Source organism: Oncorhynchus mykiss, chromosome 24, assembly GCF_013265735.2.
Source record: "Oncorhynchus mykiss isolate Arlee chromosome 24, USDA_OmykA_1.1, whole genome shotgun sequence".
NCBI lineage: Eukaryota > Metazoa > Chordata > Actinopteri > Salmoniformes > Salmonidae > Oncorhynchus > Oncorhynchus mykiss.
In genome coordinates, this window is record NC_048588.1 from 18,533,295 (window position 1) to 18,555,720 (window position 22,426).

The window sequence follows — 22,426 nt, forward strand, 5'->3', positions numbered from 1 at the left end:
GACTGCACTGGGCCTTTAAGTAATATGTTAACATGAAACCCAAGACCCTGTTGCCAAACGAGGACGAACCTCCCAAATATGAGTCACCGGAAGACCACAAGCATAGCCCATAAAAACACAACAGCCAGGACAAAATTAAAGAGCACAAAGTCCCATAAACCAATTGCAAGGGTCAAAGTTAAACGTAGTTAAAAAGCCATAGGCTGCCAACCTTACGAGAAAGACAATTAGTCCCCCAATGTGTAAAAATGTCCTTTGCCGAATTGCCTCTCGTTTCAGCAAACGTCAATATAAACCACCACTGAATGGCCCTGAGTAATGTTGTTCCAGATAAAAGTAAATTCCCCAGAGCTCTAGTCAGAGACAAAGAGGACACACATGGGTGAGGTGCAGCTCTGCTCTGGCTGCATCTGTGGCAGGCTGGAATGTGATGAGGGTTTACTGGGTTTAGAAATAACTGTCAGAAACAGGCAGACAAAAGGCAGTGCTGTTCTGAATCTGCAGAGCCGGTCTCTCTCCCTCTCAGATAGCACCCTCCTCTCCGCCCGCCCTGCAGCCCACTCCATCTTACCACTTTCCCATGAATGGTTACCACCAGCACCCCAGCCCCACCTCACCTCACCATTGCTAGCATCACCAGAACCATTGAGTCTGAATGTAGAAAAGAAGTTAAGGCAACTCAGGAGTGTTTAAAGGGATATATTGTGGCGTATGTATGTATGTATGTATGTATGTATGTATGTATGTATGTATGTATGTATGTATGTCCTTGTGAGAGAGACATTGAGGTAGCTTACAGCAGTGCACTTATCCTCCCCATTCGTCTAGAGGAAGTGACTGTGACTAGCTATAACCAGCAACCAGATAATAGTATAATAGTATCTAATGTCTTCAATAACTCAAAGAATGTTAATAGGGAGAATCGATACTCCAATTTCAAAACAATAAGAGAATCTCCAAAGTCTCTAGAATAGTACACAGACAAACAAACATGTGGCTAATTCATAACAGTATGATACCTAACCACCCATTGAAACATGCGTGGAGCAGAAAACCCAGCCAGAGCTTGTTTCAGTGTAAATCTGTGCAGTGCTCCAGAGCCGACAGGGGAGGTTTATGATGAGAATCAATCGGTTGTCAGATTACAGCTTTCATCCCTCTCCCTTGGTTTCCAAGGAGCCAGAGTGGACCGCCACACTTCCTGTATGCCTGAAGCTTAACCAGCAGAGATAGAAATCACTCTCCTTTATCTCTCATTCCTTATGCCACCTTTCCCTCCTTCCTTCCTTCCTTTTCTAATGACGTACCGTCATGATGTGTAATGACATGCACAGAGACCGAGGGAGGGAAGTAGGGAGGGAGGGAGGGGAAAGGGGAGATGGGAGGAGGTGAAAGACTGAAAATGGCTCCACAATAGCCAGTCACACCACATTTAAATGCCTTCGTACTATCCAGAGTGAAACGGTTAGGGGGAGAGCGGGGAGGACGGTGAAATGTGCATTTATCTTCTATTCTTCATGGTGTGGCAAATTGGATTGTGATGCTGGATCTATGGATCAATGTGATTTGACTGTGAGTCACACACACACACACAACACAGACTGGGGAGAGAAAACACCACCATCTCAACCAACCAGCTCTATTGTCTCCCCAGCCAGGACCCAGCCAGGACCCTTTATTAAAACACATAAAAAATATATAGACAATTAAATCACAGAAAAACTATGGGTGAGTTCATGTATGATGAGGCATCATTCGCTACAGTATCTCTACCCACCCGGTCTGTAACTCCAGTTGGATTAACAGAGGCCTGAGGGAATGTATTTGAACTTCAGACATGTTCACCCTCCACTATCAGATCTCACATAGGGGCATTTATGTAATATCCACCCAGTTCTCAGCAAGGGGTTTCCCCTATATAGAGCTTTGTTGAGGAGTTCAAACGAACAAGAAACCCACTCAACTGCCCACCACAGCTGGGCTGAACTGTAACCTAGCCACCCTGGCCCACATACACTATCCCTTTCTCCTATCAGCACAGATCAAAGGACCAATCAGAGACGCTAAACAGCAGATGAAGCCCATTTTAGATTTATACCTATTTCTCCACTGTCTGTACTTTCTGCACAATGTTGTATGCTTTTCCTGCACTGTTCCAGGGACATCCAGTGAGATGTTACTCTACAGACACCCAGGCCGTCCCGTCCACCATGTTGAGCGGATCTAATTAAATGCTGTTCCACATTAACAGGATTGGGTGAACTCACCGTTTCCTGCCCCGCTCCCCATGGCCTTTGAGTGGCACTCAGGCTAATGCATACAAACAGGAACAGGATGAAACGCCAGACACAAGCGAAACCGACATCAACACACACACGGCAAACCTGCTCACATTATTGCCTTGCGGTGGTGGAACATGGTGACATGGCAGAGGTGTTGTACAGTCACACAAAAGCTGTGTTGAGACCACTGCAGACAGAGGAACAGGCTGGAAAGGCTTGAGTCTTTATGTATCCCAGGGCTACAGTAGAACTAGGAGGTGTAATGCTATGGAATTACATCTAACAATTTAATAGGATCTCTATGTGTAATGCCCTGTAATAATGTCATTCCTAATCAGACTACATTTATAAGCCTGTTCTTTAACCACATAATTTCCCTCTTCATTTCCTTATTTGTTTGCAGTCATTTGGTCGTTATTGGACTTCAGGGTTTGACCTTTCAAAACATAAGGCTGCATACGTCTCAGCCTCACTTTCCCACTGCCACCAGCAGGCTCCTGCCAAAAGACCCAACCAGGAAGCGGTGGTTTGCCAAGCAAATAGTTACGCAATGTGGTCGTCAGAGTAAGTGTCAAAGGCTGCGTTTGTGAGCTGGTTGATTAAAACTGCCTTCATCCATAGATAATCATGCTGAAGTGTTGCCTTCTAACTGGGGACTGAAGACAGTCATGCTGAGAATGGCAACAAGGGGAGAGGGGATAGGTCAACAAGGGGAGAGGGGATAGGTCAACAAGGGGAGAGGGGATAAGCTTCATGTCTTGACCGAGGGGAGAAAAATGCTATGAAATACATGTTGCACAAGTTCCCCCTTCCATTACACTGGGCTGCTAAAAGACAGTTAACTGCATGTTATTTGGTTCCACATAACATGGCACCCTGTCTATGTGTTTTTGGCTTGGGACCAGCTGCAGAACCAAAATGGTAAAAACAGACAAAAACAAACAGTCTAGAGGACATCTAAGCTAAGAGCTTTGAGACATAAACAGTAGGCCAATGTTCCCCCTTGGCAAACCAAAAGGTCAAATAAGAGGCTTCTAGACCACCTCCTGATCCATTCTGTTTATGTGGTAATTCACTTCTGTTAGACAACACATAGCAACTGTTCAAAATCTCCCAATTCACTCATTTGTCCTCCTGCACAACTGCAATAGCTGGGTCGGAATGGGTTAGCTCAAATAATATTTATAATTTGTGACAGAAGACCTACCACAAGCAGACCACACAGTCTGCTCTTTGCTCCTACATGTCACTCCTGTTCTACTCTCTGTTTTACAGGGACTGAAACATTTCCTTCCATTCTAAGCTACTTCAAATACTCCCAAACATACGGCCTCCTCCCCTTAAACCCCCAACACTCCCCCAGCCTCTCACAGGGTGAGTTCACATTCACAAGGCTGAAAGGGAGGTGAACTGCAATATCCCTCGGAATGACAATGTATAGTGTTGTAATCAAAGTGAGACAACGTTCATCTGTTGTTCTCTATGGCCAAAAATATCCTATAAATTACCTATAGAGTCTATGTAATTCGATGACCATGGCTGGATATTTTCTGCGTGTTTCTGAAACCTCCACCAGGGGAAGTGTGTGCTGTGCAGCGATGGTTCCCAACCATCTAAACAGCATGGTGTCCATCTGAACAGCATGGTGTTCATTGGTCTGTATCAGCGGAGGCTCCTCAGAGGAGGACCATTCTCCTCAGTGAAATTTCATACAAATAAAAATAGGGAAACATTCATGATAAAACTAAATATATTCATAGGTCACCAAATAATTGGTTAAAATACTGTAGACCTTCATTGCAAAACAGTGTAACTTCAACAGAACTGTCTGGGTTGGCACCCTGGTGTAGCCGGAGGACAGCTAGCTTCTGACCTCCTCTGGCTTTATTGACTTCAATACAAAACCTAGGAGGCTGGTAGGCCTCACCCCCTTCCATAGCTATACATGGTAATTATGACCACTTCCAGAGGATGTCCTCCAATCAAGCAAAGCTTTTGCAGTAGGAACTTATCCTACATCTATGATTGGATGGACCAGAGAACGAACCTAGTGTGTGTTGTATTGGGATTGTGTCACAGAGCATTATGGGGGTTCTGTGTTGAGAAGATTGGTGACATTGTTGGATAGAAATTAAGAGTGATAGTTGAGCATTTGAGACATTCAATTCAAATGAGTTTTTTAAAATTACAGGAGATGGAGGAGGTATATTATAAATTGTTTTCTTGGGTTTAGAACTTTGTGTCCAGTTAAGGCAAATTTCAATAAATTGCACTGTTAACTTCAGTAGCTCGCTAGCTACCAGCGCGAGTGTACAGTTTTCTCCACCAGAATAGTAGAATGGCCAACGCTGCCGAAAATGTTGTGGACTTTGTTGAAGAACCCCTTTCATTCTCTAGGGTGCACGGAAAAGGTGTGAATTAAACGCGAGAGTCGACCTCTGCCTGAGATCAGTTTCATGAAGGAGGAAAAGGTGAGGGTGTTCAATACCAACTGGTATCAAAAGTATAGCTGGTTAACACGGAGCCTATCATCAAGCCGCCTGTAATTGCACGTTAAGATGCTTTACATGCTGAACATCTTTTCTGGGATGTCGAAAACAATTCTGAATGATTTGATAGCTTCCATCGCATCATCCATTAAACGTTAGATTAAAGAGAGGTTGATGCAGAACATGTTTGCGCGTGCGCTCAAGTAGGCTTTGCACTTTTCTCCGGTATTTATTTAGCAAAGATGATAACACCTAATCACTCCGGACAGACACAAGCAAAAACCCATGACAGAAATGTTGCAGCAGCCTAGGCCACACATAAACATGAGAAATCTGACATGCTGTACGGGATGAAAATATTATTCCATCTGATCAACTGTAGGCTACTAATAAGAGCAGATGCATACAGCCTCTGTGCCCTGTCCATCTGGTCAGGGTAAACTAATTGGTAACGTTATGTATTTATAATCCATTTGTGTGTCAGGAGAAAATGTGAATGTGATCAAATTTAGATTATATTCCAAATAGGGCTGGCTAGGCTGCCTACACGTTTTAAATCCAAAATGATTACCTGGAATTAATCAATCGACATAATAGTGATGGCAGATGTGAGTACATCAATTTTTTTTTTTTAAAAGGCCTACAGTTGCATAGGCCTGCATGATGCACACATGCATAAAGAAAGCTTGGCCCTGTGAGTTCTATTGTCTATGTGTCTGGGTAGAGGAAATCCCCCTCCTAATTTAGTCGAAATATAATTTATATAAACAAATAAAAAACGGTAGCTGCAGTTTGACAGGGTTTTCATCTCCCCCAGGGCCAACCATTTTTTTAAACCACATAAAAATTTGCCCACCACTCTGGGACCTATGGTGGCAACAGTCTGCTTGCAGTTGTCTGTTATTTTCAGGTATGTGGATGATCTACACTACTGTGTAGTGTCTTGTGTTATCGTTTTGTCTTCCCAGTCAAATCCTGTCCTGCACTGGTCAAGGCTCTGAACACCTCAACTCATGCCTCATACATGCATTCAATCACTGCTGAGATCCCTTTCCAACACTAAGTAACCCTCTCATTCACCTTCCCCATAATATTGTACCTTAAAATGTCTATTAAAATCATTTGTCTATGATTTTTGAAACACACGTAGTGGTCTCCGTGTGTTCCGCACCTATACCGTGGGTCTCCCATCCTCCTCAATTTTTCAAGTCACCAACCTCCACTGGTCTGTATTCAGTAGTACCATAGCAAAACCCCACAATGATTAATTCCAAATACCCATTTAATTGCTGAAGTGGCGTGTTCCATTAGCCCATGGCAAGCGGAGCAGAGCAGCACACAGCCTCTCTACAGGAGTCAAAATAAAGCAGGATATCCTGGTCACAGTTCCCTAGCAATGTGCTCATGATTCCCCAGCCTAAAAGCCAAGAGACAGCTATTATTCTGAATGTTTCCTAGATTATTAGAATTAAAAGAGGAAGTTTGAGTATACATAATTTTGTCTTTATGTCAAGTCAATAAATGTATGTATCATGGACTAGCTGCTTGTACTTCTTAAAAATGTACATAAGCATACAGAATCTGAAAAACACTAATGACTGGACTCATTAAAATAAAAATGTGTTTTATTTTGTTTTATTTCACCATGTAAAAATGGTGTAATTAAAGCATTACTTATATAAATCTGCTTTAATGTGGTGCAGTAACAAAGACATTTCTCTGCAGTGCTAAGTTCCAATTTCTAAACACTGTACATGTGTTTTCTCCTCTCTGTTCATCACACCTCCCCTCCCAAAGCCAATACTTTTCAAATTAGACATGAGTGTTTACAAAGACAGAATGCCTCATCACACTAGAGACATCTCCCTCCCTGGATATTCTCAGCATCCAACAAGATTTGACAGTGTCATGCCAAGAAAATAGAATAATGGACATAATTCAATTATTTGTATTTCTTCTATCATCTTGGAGTGGATGAGTGTGGGTTCTTTAAGCCGAGAGCTGCGGACTATTCAGGATACAGCCGCTATACAGCCACTCCAGCAGCCAATACACAACTAATTTAAAAATGTTCCTCCCACAAAGGGAGTAAAGCCAGGGGTTGAAGAGACTGTATTAACAGTAATATTCCTTATTGAAATAAAGCTCTGGAGCAGGAGAGTAGGTTTGATGTTTAGTAACGGCCCGCCAAGAGAGAGAGGGCTTTGCATATATTGAGAGGCATTGTAAGCGCTGGCAAGGGGTCGCTCCACTACTCCAGAAAAACAGCTTTTCGCATACCCAGTCTGTCCTCCACACACATCCATGCTCTCCTCTGGGCTGGCCAGCCCCTTCTCATACACTACATGAGTAGTCTATAGTCCACCACCCAGCAGCCTAACTGTTCCTCAGACACCCTACGCCCACATGCCAAGAGCTCTACAGTGGGCCAGTGTGAACCCGGCTAATAATTAATAGCATGTAATTAAGATGGCAGGCTCCCTGTACTTGTAAAGACACATTAGCCCAATGTATCAGCATGCTGTAATGGGTTTGTTTGATGTGGATTTCTAGAGTATCACCCCTCCCCCCTCTTCAGCCCTCACGCTCCCTAAACTTGAGTGACATTGGCGCTTGTTGCGGAGCCCTGTCGAGGGCAGAAATCACTCAGTGAGGGTTGTAAGGAGAGGAGCAGCCCTTGTACAGTTGGCAATTTGCCAGACTCATGATGACAGGCGAGGCAGGGTGGACTTCATAAGCGGGCCCATTTTAGTTCTTGCCATTAACAGCACATCAACGATCCCACCAGTCAGTCAGCCAGCTGCCCAGGCCTGAAACCCAGCAGCCCCCATACTCTGTCCTCCCCCTCACATCCCATCATACCCTGCACCCGGTTCTCAGCCTTGATCTGCAATTACCACCAGTCAGTCGCCATTCCATTGAAGAAAAAAGGCAATTTAATGCATAAAGGGATAAATGGGTGAATAATTACATTTTTAATCAAGCTGAAAGGATCTCTCCAGCTCCAGCTGAAAATGGGAGAAGGGGAAAGTTAAAAAGGGGGAGATTTGCTTGTTTCCAAAAAAACGTATTTAATCCTTGACACCTGTCAAACGGCTCACACTACACAGACCCCCGGGGTTCATAAAAGGCTGCGGTTGAGGCTTAACCCTACGAGTGCCTCGGCATTGAAAGAGTGTCCCTGCTCAGTCTCCAGATCCTTGCAGGCTCACACACATAATACGGTCATGCCTGGTGTGGTCACCACACCAACACTGATATATACAGTAAGTGTTCATCCCATTTGGCACCATATTCCCTATTAGTGCACTAATTTTGACCAGGGCCCATAGGGAACGTAGTATATTCCCTAGTATAGGGAATAGGGTGCCATTTTGGATGCACACTCTGCTGCAGCCTCTGCTTCAGTGCTATGGCTAAAGTGATCTTACACATGTAGACTGCCTGAAACTAGACACAGACCAGAGGACTACAGGAAGTAAGAAAGAATGTTCAGGTCCGTGTTGAACATTCACACAATACTCTACCACATACGGGAGGGACACACAGCCACCATAAGGAATAGAGGCCAGTTGTGGGTTAGGACCTGCTGTGAATGGAAAGAAAAGACAAACACGATGGAGAATGTAGGGATTGAATAAAAAGCCTAGATAAAAAGAGGCTCTCTACGGTGGGCCTTATCTGTACCGCGTTTCCTTTCTCCCCTCAGCAGTGCTCCACTGCCTGTAGTGTTGTCTCTGCTCTGTGTTGTGGGAATTCCATTCTCAGATATCAAAGCTGCTCGCCTAGCAGGCCATAGCAACGACATTACATACACATTGCGTCAGGAGGGAGGCGGAAGTTGGAACGATGGCCCGCCTCGCGAGCCTAGGGCCTCTGGGAAAAGCAACTAGACTAGGAGAGAATGGAGTTAGCTTTGGACTGCATCAGCTGGGTCAACTTGTTGAATACCTCCGCCAATAAGGAGTTGGAACACTGCCACGCTAGCATCAGTTACCCTCCATTTCCCTCTATAACCTCACCACACAGAGACCTTGAGAAGGCATGAGTTAAGGCTTTAAATGATCTGCAATTCCATATTTACTCTCAGTCAGATCAAGTCTCTGAAGTTTACTCCACAAGTTATGAGACCAGTGGTATGAAAGAGGCTTTAAAAATGCTGAACATGGAATCCAGCTCATTATTTGCAGTAACCCTCACGGTTATTGGTTGATGTTGACAAGACAGCGGGGTGCTTGGCCTATGGAGGAGGCTTAGTGGAGAAGAGATGGGAGGGGGGGGGGGGCAGTAAAGAGGATTATGGGGGGGGGCAGCAGTGAGAGGCCGGTCTATTGTTAGAACTTGAGAAAGTGTTAGAGCAGGAAGAGTGGCAGACACACTGGTTAGAGCATCCCAAACTCAGGAAAAACTGAGATACTGGTCTGGACGACAAGCTACTGTCCAGTCCTGCTGCATGGGGACTACAGTATTGGAATTATACAGCCACAAAAACTTCCACTCACAGAAGAATCTAAGCTGAACTGCTCGTGCAAAATAACATGATGGAGCATCATGTGAGATTTTCCAGTTTTGTACACTGTATAGTTTTGTCCAAATCAATTGAATGCTGAAGTGTTTTAGCCTTTGAAAACGAGGCCTGCTGAAATGTAGGCTGGGAGGGCTGCTCATTTGGCAGATGGCTGGGAGGGGTTGTTGAGAGGCAGAGATCTCCACCAAGCCTGTGAATACAATTATCCCTGAGCTCTTGAGTTGGGGCCACAATCAATAAATACATGTTGTTATCATAATCATTCCACAACTATGCTTGGAAATAGAGCTAAATTATTTTGTCATTTTGTGTCGTTTGTGGAACAGAATTTAAATTGATGTGTGGGTTACTTTTTGGATGTGTATCCAGTCCAGACCCCCACCTCCTGTGGGAAAAACAACTAAAAATAAGGACCAACAACCCCTTGGAGAAAAGGGAGGGAGGGTGGAGAGAAGGAGGGAGGGCAACGAAGGATGGAAGGAGGGAGGGAAGGCAGAGAGAAGGAGGGAGGGCAACGAAGGATGGAAGGAGGGAGGGAATGCAGAGAGAAGGGAGGGAGGGTGGAGAGAAGGGAGGGCAACGAAGGATGGAGGGAGGGTGGGCAGAGAGGAGGGAGGGTGGGCAGAGAGGAGGGAGGGTGGGCAGAGAGGAGGGAGGGTGGGCAGAGAGGAGGGAGGGAGGGCAGAGAGGAGGGAGGGAGGGCAGAGAGGAGGGAGGGAGGGCAGAGAGGAGGGAGGGAGGGTGGGCAGAGAGAAGGGAGGGAAGGATGGAAGGAGGGAAGGAGGGAGGGCAGAGAAGGAGGGAGGGCAGAGAAGGAGGGAAAGGTGGACACAATCTGCTCTTCCTGCTTTCCTTTGTGTTGGAGGAAAAGGGACACTGCTGTGGGGGTGGAGTCAATCAAAAAGAGAAACACAACATAGTGGGAGGCAGTGTGTCAGTGTGAGTCTTCACACGGGTGTGTGGCTTTAGGTGTCCCTCTACCCCCCTCACCTCACACAGATAATACATCTTTAGGCAGCCCTTTCTGCACTTAAGTGTCTGTTCTCACTCTCCAATTCATCGCCCCTGACTATTAAACTTGAATTGTATTTACTTTCCATAATGGCACCGCAGCACAGTGATGCCTCGAAGATCTAGTACCTAATAGTGCCTGCCGCATCTACACAATAAATACTTAGCCATTTATCCTCTGAACATTATTTTAAACACCAAAGCAAACAGCTGCGGTGGTTAGGCTGTAGTCAGTGACTCAGCTCACATACATACACAGCAATTTTTTCCAACTCTCCTTCGGCTGGCATCCTACAGTACTACAGCTGTCCACGTTTCACCCAAGGGCACAGCCAAAAGTAGGCCATGGCTCCAAGAGGAACTCAAGCTCCTGTTACTGTTGGAGGCTTGACTTCCAATCCCTACGTTAACACAATGCCAACAAAAATCACAACAACCTTGGCCTGTAACCCCAGGCCCACCACTAAGTGTAAACTCCAAAGCCAGCCCACAATCTACTCATTTCAGTGGCATCCACAGGACTGGCTGTGAGTGGAACAGATTCCCTACATTTGGAAGGTGGGAAATACTGTATATAGAGCGTGTTGGCATCCATTAGTATAAGGAGAGCAATTAAAACGAGTATATACATCATCAGCCATAATTATAGCATGATGACATCAAAGTGAAATGTGACAGACATATTTCACTTTGTCACAATGGTACTGAATATGAAAGCATGGTAATCGAGGAATTTACACGCTGTATTATGACATGTAATGGCTGCAATTTAAAGATCAAAGTTGGGACACATCTTTAGGATTGCTTCATCCCCCCTCCCCCCCCCCCCCCCCCCCCCCCCTCTCTCTTCATCAGTGTCCTTAAGGAGAGAAGAAAGGAAGCATAAAGAATGGCCTCTGACTCCAGTCTTGGATTCTGATTTCCCATGGGCGCCTCCACAAACTGAACGTCATGAAGCCTAATGTCAGCCAAATTAAGAGAGAATTCTAGGACAGCAAGCGACTCATGGGTATCACTTCAAAAAGGAAACTAGACGGGAAAGGAAAGAGCGACAAGGGAAAACAGAACACCCACAGCGGGAGGCTGGAAGGCAAAACGCATGGGTAGAACCTTTATCTACTGTACGGCACCACCACCGAGCCAGGGGTGACGGAAACCAGAATGGTAGGTCACACCTACAGGCCTCGGTCGGTATGTAGGTCTGTGTGCGCGCATATAATGTAGTAATCCTTGAAATGTCATGCTTTGTATTCAGGATACAGGACTTGAAATATTCAGAACAATAACCTTGACTAGCACCTCATTTCTACAAACCGATAAAAACATTGTGGAAGTACTATGCTATTATTCAGAAGTATCAAGGCTTGGGAGAGTTGCCTTATAAGATCCCCCCCCCCCCCCATCCCTCATAACTGGCAACTAACTGGCCACAAAAGACATGTGATCTGTTATCTCTGTCCCTGAACTTACATAAACCGCTTTGCTTTCCTCCTCTGAAATATTCTTAGCTTTGAGGCCAGATATTTAGTTTGGCTGGGCTTTCAGCTGTGAAATAAAAAAAAGTTCTGGCAGAATAGGCCTGGGGAGGCCAGTAAGCCACAAGAATAGAGCTATTTTGCTTTGTTTCCCCCCAACAGAGTCTCACCCAGAAACCCACTTGCATAGTCAGCATGAAACATGCAAGCATTAAAATAGACACTGCAATAATCGCCCTTTCAGCTTTACCTAGCCGGTATTACATTAGCCTGTCATTCTTAACCATGGAATTGGCTGAATTATGTTGGTTCAAACACCAATATAAAACGTGGATTGATGGTGTTAATAACAGTTGCATCTCCAGAGACAGTGGGGCAGGATGGCAGGAACACCACTAGTCTTTTAGAGACAGTGTAATGGGACATGCTGCTATGATATGTTGTAGATCTCCACTAACTAGAGAGGTATACATTATGAACATCTCTTCTCCACCTTACTGGCAAATCCCAACCCAGCGCCGCGGCACTAAAAGTTCTGTCACCACAACAAAGAGACTGGAGAACTCCCTCCCGCAGACACTCCTTCAGACTCACACTGGGAGGGTCAACTGGGGGGAAGATATGGAGACAAGGCATTAAAGACAGTTATTTTTTACTGTATATGTTTAGACGGTTTCTATACATCTTTAGAACATGTTAGCTGTTGAGGGAGTGAACACCTGTCAATAGCAGAGCTGGGAGGCGATATGTGATGTATGGTGGGAAATGTCTCTGACCTTGGAGGCTTCTCTCGGGGGCCAGGGTGGTTGAGGAGGGGGTGAATCTACAGGTGGGGTATAATCTCACAGACCATGGACGAGTTATAGAGTACAGCAGTTCTGTTCAAATGTTTATAAATCAATGTCATGAGATGAACCTCTTTGGCAGATTTTGGACAGTTTCTCAGCTTGAACTGGGCTATTCTCGGTTAACATTTAGTTTCATTCCCATAAACCTTTGGTAACCCCCCCTGCTCCATTTCAACCATCCCTCTTAGTACATCTCCGCTACTCCTCTTACTCACTTTCTGCTTCACTTTCTGCTTCACTTTCTGCTTCACTTTCATTGCTTCACTTGACTTCAGTGCATATAGTACCTCCGCCGCTCACTGTGCTCAGTAATTACATGAGAGGGAACGAAAAGGTGAATTACTACTCATGAATACATGAATTACTACTAAATAACAACATGACTCTGGACAACCATTACATTCAACAGTAAATAGGCTTTCTGCATGCGGCAGAGTAAAGGACGGGTTGTACGAAATGCACCTGTTAAATACTTTTATTTAAACTCACCTGCTGGTTCTGAAAGCACCAAGGAGGTCAAATGAGCAGGTGGTGAGTAACATGCTGCTGCGCCATGGAAACAAGAAGGGGTTAATATGCACTCTGTCTATCGCGGCATCCAAAATGGCACCCTATTCCCCATCTAGTGCACTACTTATCACCAGGGCACATAGGGATCGCTATAAAGGGAAGAGGGTGCCATTTGGGACACATTCCGTCTCTGTACGCTCCGTCTGTCCTCCTCCCAGACTCTCCAGACTGGACTTAACACCTCACCAGGCTGGGAATCTCATTACACTAATGACTCTGAATGTACACACTAAGTTTTCATTTCCTAAAGCATGTTCCAAAGAAAACGTGGAGGGAAGTGGGATAACCTTTCTATTGGACAGGGATCAACGTCGGTCTTATAAAATGTCCCCTTATTCCAATGACAGGTTCCATCCGGTCCACCATGGGTACGTTTCTGAGTTTCTTAGATTCATCTCAACTCATCGATCTGAAGTAACTGGATAGCAAGGACCATTCATATAACGAGTCTGAAGAGGGCCATCCATCAGTTCATTCTGCATCCAGTAAACCTGATTGAGGCTGAGGGTATCTGCTAGCTTCTACACCGCATGCTGAGAAGAGCCGAGCTAAACATGTGGCTTTCATTTGTAGCCTGTGTTAACAATGTAGTGCAGGAGAAAAGTCTCTCTCTAACCAGCTTAAGCTGATAAAGGCTTTGATGCTACATGGCCGTGGGATCGGTTCCCCCCAGCCCAAACAGATGCACAGCAAAAGAATCATCAAAACAACAATTAGCCCCCATCACAGAGGCACAGGGCTCAGCCCAGCAGGGGGTCAACTCCAAACCCATCACCAGCCACCAGGCGTTCCCTTTCATGATTTCCCTGTGCTTATTCTAGACTTATATTTGGGAACTTGAATGTATGCATTTAAAATAACTATTACCTTCAATATGTTTGGAATGTGTGTAGTGGGAGTTTTATTGAGTAACCAAGACTTCCAATAATAGATTTTACAACGGGATGTGACGGCAGTGGAAATGTACACTGCTATAATTACTAGGTTACTGGCTACAGTATGAGGCTCTAGTCAGACTCATGCCAGTGCTGCAGCTCCACTGACCTTAGTGATCTCAGGCTGCGTACCAGTGATACTCGTCAGTATCGTGGCAAGAAAACAAAACACAAACTGGATTTACTTTAGGAAATTAGCCCTGATTTTGGAAACAAACTTAATTTTGTTGTCATCCAGAATCACATTTATTTATTTATTTATCAAGCTATATCACACAGTATTTTATATTCAGCTGGTTTTTAAAGGACCAAAGAGTTGTCTGCTTCGTGTTTTCATTTTTGCCATGGAAAGAACATCGTATCGTCACAGCCCTAGTACCAAATAGCACCTTATTCCATATGTAGTGCACTACTTGTGGCGGCAGGTAGCCTAGTGGTTAGAGCATTGGGTCGCTGGATCGAATACCTGAGCTGACAAGGTAAAAATGTGCTATTCTGCCCCTGAACAAAGCAGTTAACTCCCTGTTCCTAGGCCGTCATTGTAAATAAAAAGTTCTTAACTGACTTGCCTAGTTAAATAAAGGTTAAAAAAAAATAAAAAGAATTTGACCAGAACCCATAAGGTGCACTATATAGGGAATAGGGTGCTGTTTGGGATGGAGACTCAGTCTGCATAACTTTCAGGCAGTCTGTCTCCTCTCACAACAGATAGTCAGCACCTCCCACATCATCCTCTCTCTTGCTAGGCCATCTCTGGATGTTTCTTCCGGTGTCTCTTTTAAGCCTCTTTTCTCCTCTCTCTGCAATACCACCATTACATATTCCTTTATATTGGTTGCCTTGCCACCAGCTCCCATCTCTGGCCTGCCTGTACATTCTGCAGATTCCTTGTCATTTCTCAACAATGTAATCACAAGACATTCGTTGCATGTACGAAGCTTACAGCTGCAGTGAGCAGAAAACTCTCTGGCTTTACCGTGTGAGATTGGATATATCTTAAAAGTCAATGTAACATTATTTAATTTAGCTCTGGGAATCACTTTCATAATTCTAGACTATTGAAAGCAGAAGAGAGGAGACCATAATAGCTTGCTAATGTGATATATTATTTGAACCTATAATATGAATCAGTATGCGGTGCATTACTATTCATATTTAATTTGTTTTCAGGACCAGCTTGCCAAGCAGTACCCTTGAATAATGGTTAGTGAGTGCTAATGTGTCCAAGTGCTCATACGACATACTAATAGAACTACTGAATCTGTAATGAGGTCAATAAAAAGCAGATGGAATGATGTGAATGTCCTGCCAGGCAGAAGGTATCCTCATATTGCATGGAGGGCATATTGCTGTAGTAATGTGTAGGAATAAACAGACCGACACAGACTGACTGATTAACCTGGCAGCATAATAGACTCGATATTTGGATTACTAATCAAGAAATGGTTGGAAGAGCATTATGTAAAATCCAAAAGGAAACATTAGATTTTGCCAGCTATCTCCAGAGACAGCAGGGAGGGGATGAAAACCAGGGTTGAATCTGATTGGATTCTGACTTCCCCCTGGCTGCTTTGCCGACTGATATTGTGCAAAACTGCCTTGGGCAGTGCTCTGCCAAAGTTCTGATCTCAGTCACCACCGCCACTCAATTCACCAGCTCAACACCAAAACAGTGCATGAACTACCCACAACATTATTGAGTTTCACTGTGGGTTGTACAGAACAAGCACAAAGTCCCACAGAGATGCACTACATATACACAAAAGTATGTGGACACCCCTTCAAATGAGTGGATTCAGCTATGACAGGTGTATAAAATCAAAACACACAGCCATTCAATCTCCATTGGCAGTAGAATGGCCTTACTAAAGAGCTCAGTGATCAGCGTGTCACCGTCATAGGATGTCACCTTTCCAACAAGTCAGTTTGTCAAATGTCTGTCCTGCAAGAGCTGCCCCAGTTAACTCGAAGTGCTGTTATTGTGAATTGGAAACATCTAGGAGCGCAGCTCAGCCGTGAAGTGGTAGGTCGAACAAGCGCACAGAACGGGTCCGCCGCGTGCTGAAGTGCGTAGCGCGTAAAAATCACCTGTCCTCGGTTGCAACACTCACTACAGAGTTCCTAACTGCCTCGGGAAGTAACGTCAGCACAATAGCTGTTCGTCGGAAGCTTCATGAAATTGGTTTCCATGGCCGAGCAGAAGTACAAGCCTAAAATCACCATGTGCAATGCCAAGCATTGGCTGGAGTGGTGTAAAGCTCGCCGCTATTGGACTCTGGAGCAGTGTAAACGCCTTCTCTGGGGTGGTGAATCACACGGAACCATCTGGCAGTCCAACGGACTAATCTGAGTTTGGCGGATGCCAGGAGAACGCTACCTGCACCAATACATAGTGCCAATTGTAAAGTTTGTGGAGGAATAATGGTCTGTGGCTGTTTTTCATGGTTCGGGCTAGGCCCCTTAGTTCCATTGAAGGGAAATCTTAACGCTACTGCATACAATGACATTCTAGATGATTCTGTGCTTCCAACTTTGTGGCAAGAGCTTGGGGAAGGCCCTTTCCTGTTTCAGCATGAAATGCCCAAAGCGAGGTCCATGCAGAAATGGTTTGTTGAGATCAGTGTGGATGAACTTGACTGGCCTGCACAGAGCCCTGACCTCAACCCTTTGGGATGAATTGGAACGCCGACTGCGAGCCAGGCCTAATCGCCCAACATCAGTGCCCGACCTCACTAATGCTCTTGTGGCTGAATGAAAGCATGTCTCTGCAGCAATGTTCCAACATCAAGTGAAAACCCCTTCCCAGAAGAGTGGAGGCTGTTATAGCAGCAAAGGGGGGACCAACTCAATATTAATGCCCATAATTGTGGAATGAGATGTCCACATACTTTTGCTGTAGCTAAATTTGGTTCCTTCTGCCATAACCATTCTGACAGTTAGGGGAAACTTGACAATTTCATATTACCCCAATCAGCTCAAATTGAAAGCTCTTTAGAAAAGTCTTGACGTTCTGCCATAGAGATTGGCTGGAAAATGGCTGATTCAATATTATGGAAAGGAATCTTTCAGAAAACAATGCGTTGCCATCCAACCTCATTAGACACACACCAGCTCCTGCCCTCCAACACCTCATTATCTAGTAGCTGGAGATGAGCGGCTTCCCTACAATCACATCTGTCTTTAGAGGGGGCTAGGATCAGAATACAGCACCACAATGTAGAGAAACTAATCTAACCAAGTCGTCAGAGTCAAAAAACACTTGTAGGGTGAACTCTGTCCAAAAAGCAGGACAGGAGCATGGGGAACCTTTTTTTTAAAGTGACTTTTGAGGAGGTGCTAATTGGCTGTAAGATACCTGACACGGAGATTAAATGGCTTGGCCTGAAACCAAGCCTTGCTCTCCTCCCAGGAGAGATGACTGTTGGAGCCAAATTCTTTGAACTGTCGCAAGGGATGTGACAGAACATTACTTCAGAGTTGTGACTGTTCCCTTTTCACTGGGGCTTACTGAGACCTCAAAATGGAATCTTACCCACATCAGTCCCCCTTTTAGGTAACAGAGACTTGCAGTACAGTAGGGTAAAGAAAAACATCTGCTTGGAAAGTCAATGGTTATTTGAAAATCTGGACCAAAAAATTCAAATCTATAATTCAAGAGAGGATTTATTGAAAACGTTGTACGTTTCCAGCCACAATAAGGATCATCTCCTTGAGATTCCTGCTCTCTCAACTCTTAAACTCTCCCTTCTCACCACATATTCTCTCCCTCAGCACCACCCTCTCTGCACTCTTACAGAGAGGTGGATTGGATGCAGCTCCGTCCTCTTTGTCACAAAGCTTTTTAAGATTACAGCAGTGCAGAGCAGTCAGTCTCTTAGGCTCCCACAGTCACACTACCAGTCCAGTCCTCATATTATTCCTCTCCTGCTCAGTGCCTTCCTACAGTATCTGCACTGTAGTTATTCATAGATTACAGATTGATTATACTGGCAATGTAATATTATAATGTACCCTGTAATGATATTTGGGTTCTCACAGCAGAATAATACAAAAATCAAAAATAAATACTCCCACCACTTGCGCCCAACAACTCAATAGTAGACAAGACAGCAGGGCTAGAGCCAATGTGTCAGTCTGCCAGGCTACAAGCTGAGACAGTGGGCCTGTTTGCATAGTAAGCCTCTTTCAGACAGGAGCCAGAGCTGCAGAATAGTCACATGACCAGGATTCACACCCTTCTCATTCAACGGTCTGCCATCCATCTCCTATTAGGCTGGTGAGACAATAGCACAGGGAGAGAGGACATTTGAGGGGAATGTTTCAGTGTAGAGACTAAGGACTTCTTGCATTGTATACAAAACGGTCATTGAAAATCAACTGTTATTACGCAGAAAATGTAAACAACAACTGTGAGAGCTGTGCATGTGTAATAAAATGTGGAGGCTTGGCTCAATTTACCTTCCTTCCAGATAAACATTCCTCCGTACATCAGTCCACTTCTCTGACCACTACACCATGTATTCACTGATCACCATGGTTTCCTATGCCTCCTCTGGAGAAATGTGATCAGAAGGTATGATGAGAGGGAAACTAACTGGGGAAAGAAACAAAAACCTTGCAATCTAGGAGAGAAAAAAAAAAGGAAACCGAAAGACATGAGCTCTGTTCCGGATGGCAGACTGCCTCTGGGGGGCGGGGGTTGCTACAGAGTTATTATGCTGGAAATGAATGCAGAACTGGGGTGTGGGGGGAAATTACAGACTAGAGGACTGTGTGTTTTCATTGGAGGGGGGGGGGGGGGGGGGGGGTCCTAAAGACCTGGGGAAATCTCACACCACGTTCGCTAAGCAAATATGGACATGGCAGCATCGCAAGGAAAACAGCAGATGAGGGTAGGATCATCAAGACAGAATAACAACAATGTTTATTTCCATGGAAAGTAAACAAAGTCATTCTTAATATCTAGTCAGTGTCTCTGGTATTCCATTTCCTGTATTTAGCGCATTTGAAGAAACAAAATGAGGAAAGTGGGCATTCTTGGAGAGGCTAGTATGTGCTAATTGAGTTTGGTTTGGAATAATGTACATAAGCTGGAGAATCATCAGTTGTTCTCATTGCAGTGTTACTGTAGACAATGTGGTGAAGACATGGCCATGCTAGTACTCTACTGTGGCAACTTCTGGTCGAAAACCACACACAGAGAGCCCGTATCAATGGGTCAGCTGCAGAATAGTGGGGAAAAAGCCATAGGCCCAATCCCAGTGTATCTTTTCAGTAGTTCACAGACCAAGGTCACAGCCTCAGCGTCTTTGTGTGTTTACATTTACAGGCAGATAATGGATGTAGAAACAGATCAGGTTGCTTAGAGGACACACAGAAATTCTGGTTGTAGTCTACAAGTCAGCCACACTGTTTTCACCAGTTTTCAGAGGGTAACTTAAACTCCCCTTTAACATCAACCTATTGTCACCTCTCACAAACACCAGTCTCAACGTCAACAGTGAAGACGCGACACCGGAATGCTGGCCTTCTAGGCAGAGTTCCTCTGTCCAGTGCCTGTGTGCCAGTCTGAGATATGGCTTTTTCCTTCGCAACTCTGCCTAGAAGGTCAGCATCCTGGAGTTGCCTCTTCACTGTTGACGTTGAGACTGGTGTTATGCGGGTACTATTTATTGAAGCTGCCAGTTGAGGACTTGTGAGGCGCCTGTTTTTCAAACTAGACACTAATGTATTTGTCTTCTTGCTCAATTGTGCACCGGGGCCTCCAACGCTTTCTATTCTGGTTTGAGCTAGTTTGCACTGTTCTGTGAAGGGAGTAGTGCACAGTGTTGTACGAGATCTTCAGTTTCTTGGCAATTTCTTGCTTTGAATAGCCTTAATTTCTCAGAACAAGAATAGACTGATGAGTTTCAGAAGAAAGATCTTTGTTTCTGGCCATTTTGAGCCTGTAATCGAACCCACAAATGCCGATGCTCCAGATACTCAACTAGTCTAAAGAATGCTACTTTTATTGCTTCTTTAATTAGCACAACAGTTTTCAGCTGTGCTAACAATTGCAAAAGGGTATTCTAATGATCAATTAGCCCTTTAAAATTATAAACTTCGATTAGCTGTACACCTATGTAGATATATATATATGGAATATTTTTTTTAATAATAAAATATATATATATATATTTTTTTTATATAATAAAATAAAATGTTTTTTTTATTTTTTATCTGCCATTTTCCAGCTACAATAGTCATTTAAAACATTAACAATGTCTACACTGTATTTCTGATCAATTTGATGTTATTTTAATGGACAAGATAAATGTGCTTTTCTTTCAAAAACAAGGACATTTCTAAGTGACCGCAAACTTTTGAACGGTAGTGTATATTCTTTACATTACAGGACCACACCCATGCTCAGTCACACAGACACTGTCTCAAATGACACCCTATTCCCTATGTAGTGCATTACTTTTGACCAGAACCCTATGGCCCCTGGTCAAAAGAAGTGCACTATGTAGGAAATAGGGTGCCATTTGGGACTGACCCTAGTCTATTGTGTGCTGGGGGGCTAGGATAAGCCTGTTATATCTGGTGTAATTCTTTGGTGTCTTGTGTGAATTTAAGTATGCCCCCTCTCTCCTGGAGGATATGAGCCCTATGACCATGCCTCAGGACAACCTGGCCTGATGACTCCTGGCTGTCCCCAGTCCACCTGGTCGTGGTGCTGCTCCAGTTTCAACTGTTCTGCCTGTGGCGAAGGAACCCTGACCTGTTCACCAGATGAGCTACCTTGGCCCGGAACTGCTGTTTTTGACTCTCTCTATCCAGCACTTGTGGTCTCAACGTCAATGCTTGGCTATGAAAAGCCAACTGACATATACACCTGAGGTTGCACCCTCTACACTGACCTGCACCCTCTACACTGACCTGTTGCACCCTCTACAACCACTGGGATTATTATTTGACCCTGCTGGTCATCTATGAATGTTTGAACATCTTGAAGAACAATCTAGCCTTCATGGCCATGCACTCTTAAAATCTTCACCCGGCACAGCCCGAAAAGGACTGGCCATCCCTCAGAGCCTGGTTCCTCTCTAGGTTCTTGCCTTTCTAGGGAGTTTTTCCTAGCCACCGTGCTTCTACATCTGCATTGCTTGCTGTTTGGCGTTTCAGGCTGGGTTTCTGCTGATGTAAAATGGGCTTTATAAATACATTTGATTGGCTGGTGCTGTGGTGAGAGAGAAGCGTGCCTGCATCTCTCACAGAACTAGAATGAGATTCACTTTCTATTATCTCTGATAGCCATGAGGCTGCAACCATCTCTCCAGCATTGTAATTCATCATTTATTTCCTGATAGAATCATAGCTGCGGGAAGGACACTGCAGCACCCCTGATAAATGCAAATACATTTTCCAAAGTTAAAGAATTACTGCTATCTGTTCAGAAAGAAATGTAATGAATTTAGAATACTACACCAGGAATATAAGCCTATCATTTACCCAAAGAGGATCAATAGTTAATTTTTTTATTGCCTAGATGTGGATTGTAGCAGTCCTGAATGTGTGGCAAATCTGTCAGTGAACAACAAACAGCCAAAACAGGTATTTCGCAATATCTCAAATACAATCAGGGGAAAACACAGGTTGGAAAGCAAATGGCTCCTGCTGAACAGAGAAGTCTAATCTGACTGTAGAGGCTTCCAAAATATTCTATCAACTTCCAAATAGGCCTATTGAGTGAACAGCATTGTTTCACAAAGTAAAACGAGAGACATGCTTTTGGCATGAGCACACCGGCCATCTCCGGTGCGTGAGACGATCATCATTGAGTGAGTTAGAGAAACTGGAAAACTTTTCTAGAACTAGAATTTCCTCCTCAGATTGTAAAATGTGTTTCTCCACACACCTAGGCCTAAACTATTGATGGATTCAACACAAAGTCATTTTGATTCAATTGTGCGGTATTAGAAAAAGATTATGCTAAGGTCTCCAGTCATGTACAATTACAGAAAATTGCATGAAATGCGTTTATAGAAAGGCCAAATCTTTCTCGGACCGTAGGCTATAAAAATATATCCCATGTGTGCAACTCCTGCAAGCACCTCTACGCCACTACGGTGACATGTATGCAATGCTTTATTAGAAAGTCGTTTTTTCCCCCCACTACGGTGACATGTATGCAATGCTTTATTAGAAAGTCGTTTTTTCCCCCCACTACGGTGACATGTATGCAATGCTTTATTAGAAAGTCGTTTTTTCCCCCCCATACGTTCATCCGGTATCTCAGAGCCCCC

The 22,426-nt window shown here is 44.3% G+C and overlaps 1 protein-coding gene across 4 annotated transcripts in view; it reads right to left on the minus strand.

Annotated features, from left to right (window-relative positions):
- Positions 1-22,426, minus strand: part of LOC110503929 (nucleoredoxin) — a 57,289-nt gene that overhangs the window by 29,219 nt on the left and 5,644 nt on the right. Inside the window, exon 1 of one of the 4 annotated variants that reach the window (XM_021582589.2) lies at positions 18,597-18,715. The exons of 2 other annotated variants lie outside the window; for them this stretch is intronic. The gene's annotated coding sequence lies outside the window, so the exon portion shown is untranslated. Of the gene's footprint in view, positions 1-211; positions 369-18,596; positions 18,716-22,426 lie in introns of those variants that run through there. One more of the 4 variants, XM_021582588.2, reaches the window with a different exon arrangement.